Genomic DNA, 7,940 nt, shown 5'->3' on the forward strand with positions numbered 1-7,940 from the left:
CCATAACTTCAAAATATTTCCCATGACTCGGCAGTAAAGAGAAAATATTCTCGGATTGTTTTCTTTCCTTTCTTGCCTACTCACGCTGTCAACCAGTGTTTACACGCCCCAAACATGCTCCCAGATCATCAAGGAATGTGTCAAGACGTTGCAAACGCATGCCATCTTCCATACAGCATCGACACAATCCCGAGTATCTTTTCTCAACCACATATTCCCTGATTTCTTTAAACCGAGAATCAAGCCCAACTGGATCGATTCCAACAACCAAAATAGCTTCACATATCCATATCACGTCTACCCAACCAGAATCAGAGGTTTAGTCTACCTCTAACCCCTCCAAATATCCGATTTAAATCTGCTAGGGAAGAGAAAAAAAATTCCCGCCAAAACTGAAATTTGAATTTGAAAAGAAGGACACCCCTTATCCAGTGGTCGCCCCTTATCCGGTGTTGGAGTCCGAATAACACATGTCCCTTGGGGTGTCTTTAGTAATTTTTCTGGGGTGTTTCCAACATTTTTTCTGGGTTCCTCCGGTGCATTTCTGGGGTGCTTCCGGTGCATTTCTCGGTTCCTTTAGTACTTTGTCCTGGGGTGTAAAACACTACTTTTCGAGCCCATTTCGCCGCAAGGACTTATTTCTCTAAAATTTCCTACAAAGACATAAAATAACACAATAAATACCAAATCGAGCACTAACAATACATACAAATGAGACATATTAGACACATAAATGCGTCCATCAACACCCACTTTCCTCTGTAGAAGATACTATATATAATAATTTTCAGTGTTTTTCATGAATTAAATTTACTAGTGTACCCTCTTATTTCATATCAAAAATCCAGTACTTTTTATAATCTATTTTTCGATCATCGTTTTGGAGTAGTAATATCTAGATTCAACTATTTATATGCATTTTGCTTTCCGATAAACAATACATGCAGTAAGTCTCATACCTTAGGATGTCAAAATATATTACTGTAGTGGGCATGAATTAGTCTCATATGAAAATTCCTAACTTTTTTTTTTTTCAAAATATAAAATTTTCATCCCAAATTATATTACTTCTATAATGGTGGATATACTCAAATATGTGGGCTTATTGTACCAGCAAAGGAGAAAATATTTTATATATGGCCTTAATTAACAATGCATGAGGTCATTATAGTTTTAGTTTTAACTCCACTTAATTTCAAGCATTGATTTCTTATTTTAGTTTTCTTTTAATTGTATTCTTGGTAAGTTTACCTATAACATCAAAACTTGGAAGAGAGAATACGTTGTGGAAGAAGTTCGATGTGCTATTTATGATGAAAGAATTTGAATCATGTTTTTTTTTTTTTTTAAATAATTAGTGTTTGCACACAAAATTTTCAAAATATGTGGTTACCCACATTGGTAGAATTTATTATAGTTATCAGTAAGTGTAAGGTATGTTGATTTTTTCAACCAAACAACATTCCACCCCTGTCACCATATAAATATTTAATATCTGCTAAGTTTTTATCTCCTTTTAACACATGAGACACGTTTTTTATAATTAAAGTAATATAATATGCATAATAAATATATCAAGATAATATAAAGTTGAAGTTGGGAATTCAGGAACTGGGTTAACAAATTGTCGATGGAAGTCAATATAGTTTACGATAAGTTCATTGTATAAATATTCTACGTGGATGATTGCAAGGCTGATTGTAATATGAACAATTTTTGGTATATCTCTCAAAACCCTCTTGGCCATTCTTTTCGAGATCATTCTCAAGGTGGGTTTCAGAACTTTATCCCCAAAAAAAGGTTTTCCACAAAATGATTTAACACAATGCAGATCACAATTAGCCAACATATCTTCTGAAAAAAAAATTGTTAAAACTTATACTGAAAAATCTTATTTTGAAGTTGCAATAACCATCCATCGGATCCTACAAAATTGGGCACGTCAACAAGACATTATGACTTCTTAAGAACCCATGTTCTCTTAATTGCATCTCAATTACAAAATTGGCTTCTGTTTCTGGATTTTTTACAGAAGATCGTAATATGCAACCTTCGTATCCAGTAATAAAAGCGTACTTTCTTCTCTCCATGGGAGGATGAGAAGAAAAACAGAATTGAGAAAGATTTTATCTTTCTAGATGGAATTGAAAAATTTAAACCTAAACTACATGATTATGGTATGATGTTAATACTTATAAATATTATGGGTATGTGCTTTGCAGAAGTTTCTAAGAGTTTAAGGAAAGCAACACTCCGAAGTCGAGAATCATTAAAAGATGAGAACTTGAATGGCAATGTGATTATCTTCGTAATTGTTCTAGATGATATTTAGGATTTATGGTTGAATCTCAATTTTTTAGTCTTATACGTTGGTTTTTAAGTCTGGAGTGTTTGTAAATGTTTCGGCTATGTGTTTTCTAGAAGTTTCTATGAGTTTAAGAAAAACAACACTGCAATGTCGAGAAATATTAAAAGAGATGATCTTTAATGGTAATGTGGTTACCTTCAAGTTATAATTATTCCAGATGATATATAAGATTTTTGACTGAATCAATATTTTCCGGTCTTATATGTGAATTTTTAAGTATGGACTGTTTACAAAAGATATCATTTAAACAAATCTCAAATACATGACACAGTTTGGATAACTTGGTCTATGTAAAGAGCGGTGATGATCTGTCTTTGGCAAAGATAAATCGATGGCCGTGGTTCTTCCTCCGTGTTCACATTAAACGCATCTTTCTCTCGCATGATTTGGTTTTCGTTGACCGCAAAAGAAGACGTCCCTTCTCCTTCTTTCATTTCCTTTCATTTCTGTGTCGTACCTGAAACTCTAACCATTAAGATCGAACGATTAGGTTAGTTTTACAGCAACTGAAATACCTAGCCATAGAAACCCCCGAACTCATGATAATTTGTTAGTTCTCAAATGATTTCAAACCCATAACATCCCCCTAAGAGGTACGTTTTCTTTCCCTAATTCCTTTTGTATTTTCCGTGGCAATTGATCTAGCAATTGATAAATCTACGCCGTGGTTTTTATTTATTCCCATTCATTTTCTCATTTACTTCATATCTGAAACGAATTTCTCAGTTACTTCATATCTGAAACGAAACACCCAAATCAATGGTTACTCTCACGAGTCTGTGACCTTTCCAACATTATGTTCATTCATCTTTTTCTTCTGAAACCAAATCGTCTGCAAGTTAAAAATCAAAAATTGGAATCTGTAAGCATGGTTTTGGTCTCTAAAGTCCTTTGAATAATTAGCCGATCCATTTAAAATCTATTTGGAGTTTAAGTTTCCATACTGTATATGTTTCATGATTCACTGATACTACCTGCAGATTACCAGTCTCTGTGTTATTTAGTCGCAAGGATCTTTGCAATTTTACCATATATTCCCATTGTAATTTGAAAAACATGGGAAAAGATATGAAAATTCTCAATTTAATTCTGCTAATTTTTGCTAATCTGTGTATTGCATCTTTTTAGGGCTGCACTAATTTGGACAATTTTGATTTCTATAGATTTAACTACAATACTATTTCTACGGCCTCAGTTTTCCCATCAAACCAAAGCTTTGGCTGGTACACGCGGCTCAAAGGTGATGTTCTTACTTCCCAATTCTGACAGACGGAGATTCAAAAAATAAATGAATTGCGAAGAAGGTATAGATAAATAGAAATTGGAGAGACCTAATAGAGTCATGAACTAGAGAATAAGAAAGAAAGATAAATCTGTTTTTTTTAGTCATTCTAAGTTCAGTGACTTTTGTAAATCTTAGATTGTCCATCATAGAATTTCGGTTGCATAAACCACGTCGTAACTATATCCTCGGGATATTCACATAATCCATTTTTGAGAACCAAGTTGATGTTGATGGAGTTGTCTTCAGAAGAAGACTTACTCAATAATATATTTTCCCTTGATGTATTTTCTAGAGAGGGACGTAGAACTAGCTAGGGTTTAATTAGAAGCTTTTGGTTTGTTGAGCAACAGGGATTCAGGTTTGGAAGGTTTCTTTTCCAGCTTCAATTTAATCCTGCATGTTTGTTGTAAAGGTGATATATCTCAATTCTTTGGTCAAGGTGTTTCGGCGATATGTCCGATTTTTCCCATGATTCCTTTTCATTCTCTGCCAAAAATGAAGTACAAAGAATACGTTGAAATTAGAAGCTAAACCAAGTAACTGCATTCAACTAGCTTTTTCTTTACTCATAAGATCTTCGTACGTAGGAATTGGGTCATAATCAGCATGCCACTTTCGCAAAACTAACAATGGAGTCTAATCAACAGGCTTTGGTCAAAACCACCCATCTCATAATTTCCTACCAAATCGTAATGCCTAGCCCTACACATGCGCATTGTCAGAACCACTCATACCAGGTGAGCCATAAGTGGTATATCACTTTTTAATCAAGAGAAGTAAATTTTATTGTTATCTAATTGTATACTAGAGACTCGATATACAATTTTGAGCCTTCTTTCACATTTGCAGTCTACCGGACATTGCTGCATTCAAGTCATCAAATAAGTTAAGTTATTTAGAAATCATAAATCAGTTGAACTTGACTGCAAATGACATCGTTAGACTGCTTCCCAAGGAATCCAGACACGAAAACCACGTCTTACATTTACGACTTTACTGACAACTGACAAGATTAGTAGAATCAAGAAGAGGATTTATATGAAGTTTATTTTTATCTCATGCTTTTGATATTATTCCGATATCTGTACCTTATAATAGAGATGTGAGATAACTTATCACTGCTAAATCTGCAGGTATCTCTCCCACCTATGATTGAGATGAAGAATCGACCGAGGGCGTTGATTAAGACACACGGTACGCCATCACTACCTTAATTGTTTGGATCATAAAGAAGACGAAAGGTTCGGGGACATAGAAACTTGGTATGGGATGTGTCGAGCAGTTAGGCCACACATTTAAGGTAAATTTCACATATAACATTTTTTGTTTTAGTGTTAGGTTTATTTTTCGTACCTAACTTCCATTAAATTTAGTTATTTTTAAGAATTAAGGGTTTTTATTGAGAAAATTTAAATAGTTATGTATACTCGATTGTCTGTTGACGAAAACCCATATTTTATAGATTTCACATGTCTGTCGTGTTTTACATATTTTAGAATATGATTCAGATGGCGAATTTTGTTTACTGTTTGATATATGTAGTTATCTGTGATTTGTATAGCCTTATGTTTCCACCAACTCTTTACTAGGAACACTTGAATGCGTCCACTGAGAAAACAAAGCAATGTTCCAATCACCGCACTTCAGTGGGCTGATAAATAGAATCACCTGGTCAACAATCAAGGTTATACATTTTTGAACATGATACAGGTGGATTGAGTCGAAAATGATTTTGAGGTACTATATTCTTGCTGCGCCAGGTTGTATTCGAGGTAAGAAGGGTCACACATGGAGGGACAAATCTTGAGGTTTCAAGGATCAACCTGAAAAAGGGTTCATGGTCTTATTACTATGAAAACGACCTATTTGCGGAGGTATATCTTTCTTTTTTTTTGAAGGCATTGCAGAGGTATACCAACTATTTAGACACATGAGAAAACCAAACAACAATTTGTAGCATTATATTCCGAGGAGATATTAATGAAAAGGTTTCAAATTATTGTGCGGGAGGAGCAAGATGATGATAACTCGGACATGCGGGTCTCCTCCAGATGAGGACTATGAAGCACTATTCTAAACAATCAAGGACATGAAGCCTCAAAATGAAACAAAACCACCACCAAGAGAAGATGAGACTGATGTCGGCAATGAGATCATGGATGACAAATTAAATTACTGACAGATGCAAATGGTATCGGCATATCGAGTGACTGAATCAACGAAGCATCTAGACTAATGATACCGACATATTGGATGGGGAGCATTGATGTTTTACATTAAAGCGTTGGATTTAAACAGTAACGATCCTGTCGATCCATGTCAATTTTACCATATTTTAAGTTTATATTTGTTTTTCTGGAGAGTCCTTCACTTTTTGTTGGTTTGAACTTCCTTAAGCCTGTACGTTTGGTTTTTGAATGTTGTTTTTTTACTAATTACGTTTGGTTTTTGAATGTTGTTTTTTTACTAATAAAACTGTAGACGTTTGGTTCTTGAATGTGGTTATCGTTTTACTAATAAAATTATGTGAGTATTATTCAATTATTTTTTACTTCAAGAGTTTTTGGACAGTCATGTTCATCTGGTGGAACACGATGAACTAATACAAAATCTCAATACATGCGTGGTACTGGAACCCTAGCTGTTTAGTTCCGACGGGGCTACTTCACCAACACAAAATAATTCAAAAAGGGTATCAAGGGATAAATTGAGGCCCGTGCCGTCCTAGTTTATATCATAAAAGAAAGGTATGTACATATATTCTGAATCTCATATATATGTAACAATATACTGCTACAAAAACTGCAAAAAGAAAATTGTATATTATAAATGAAAATTTATATATAAAAAAAGAAATTAGTGCCATAAAAGGAGTATCTCCACTCAAATGATATTATTATATATATTAGGGGTGTAAATTGGGCCGGGCCGGAAAACTCGGCCTAATTATTAAATGGGACGGGACAGAGCGGGCACGAATTTCTCCTACCCATCAAATTAAAAAGGCCGAGCGGGCAGGGCTATACAACAAAATAAACTACCCATGACCTGCCCAAGCCTGTTAAATAATTTGGGCTAGGGCCGGTCGGGCCTTGAATATATAGTATTAAAACTAGAAGAAAAAAATATGCAACAAATTTTTCTCACTATTTGATACCTAAATAAATAAATACTTACAGAGCCAATATCATGATGTTCAATATCCAAAACGTCCAAATCAAAACCAAAGCAATAAAATTTAAAAGGAAATATCTCATAGTGATTCAAAAAATTGATATGCATACGTCCGTCTTCTTCCACTTGTGTGGTTGTCCATTTAAAACAAGATGGCCTATAATTATTCCAAGATTGGATCATTTTTCAAGAGGAACCCCTATATTTTTTCACCATGATTAGCGAAATGAATTATATGCAGAAAGATATTCGAGGAGACTGATATATCGAGTATATTATAACATAGAATGAAAGAGGAAAGGGGCAATTAGGTCGGGTAAATTAGGGGCAATTAGGGGCACATGCCGGATAACGTTGACGGGCTAACGGGACGGGTACAGGGCCGGGCAAGACTTTTGAATTCATGGCCTGTGCCCGTCCTGTTATTTAACTGGGATGGACCGGGCTAGCCTTTAAAGGGCCGCGGGCAACCATGGGTTTCCGTGGGACAGGGCGATTGGTACTGAGTCATGGGCTGCCGGGCAAAATTGACACCCCTAATATATATGTTTAACAAACTCATTTTTGAACGATCCTACTTTAAAAAGGGAAAAATATTTAAATATATATTTACTTAGACATGTTAAGAGAGAAAAAAACTATTGCATGAAAAATTATTTCGGCTAGTTATTTTCTGATTAAGAAAATTATAGGGATGAAAGAATTTAGGATGAGGGAAATTCAAACAAGAAAAAGATAGATGTAGAAATATTATTTTTAAAGAGAGAAAGGAAAAAAGAGTTGGGTTCCAAAGAGAGCGTACATATCTCTAATTTTTATATGTAAGAAGTATTATTGTTATAAACATATCTATAAATAATATTCACATATCATGAAAACAATCGTTTTTTATATGTGCATTGAAACTGGTTGATATGAAATATATTTGAACCAATGGTCAATGGTGGATTTCAGCTCTTAAGCCCTATCTAGGCCTGTGTCGTTGTTATCCTTATTGCATCTGTTGTTTGTACACCCATGTGGCCTAATGCATCATTAGGTCGTACTAAATTCACATTTAAATTAAAGATGTTTTATTATTTTTGAAGCATGAATTTTAATATGATCTAATTG

General features: G+C 34.4%; 1 long non-coding RNA gene across 6 annotated transcripts; it reads left to right on the forward strand.

Moving 5' to 3' along the window:
• The first annotated feature begins 1,834 nt into the window (after positions 1-1,834).
• Positions 1,835-6,150, forward strand: LOC113287114. Of its 6 annotated transcripts, none has more exons than XR_003329724.1 (5): positions 1,835-2,961; positions 3,532-4,189; positions 4,301-4,390; positions 4,787-4,953; positions 5,243-6,150. It is a non-coding gene; the product is annotated as an uncharacterized LOC113287114 (long non-coding RNA). The 6 variants fall into 6 exon arrangements; XR_003329725.1 differs by having other exon boundaries at positions 3,532-4,065; positions 4,241-4,390; XR_003329721.1 differs by having other exon boundaries at positions 3,532-3,672; positions 4,004-4,390.
• Positions 6,151-7,940: the final 1,790 nt, after the last annotated feature.

Source organism: Papaver somniferum, chromosome 6 (assembly GCF_003573695.1).
Source record: "Papaver somniferum cultivar HN1 chromosome 6, ASM357369v1, whole genome shotgun sequence".
NCBI lineage: Eukaryota > Viridiplantae > Streptophyta > Magnoliopsida > Ranunculales > Papaveraceae > Papaver > Papaver somniferum.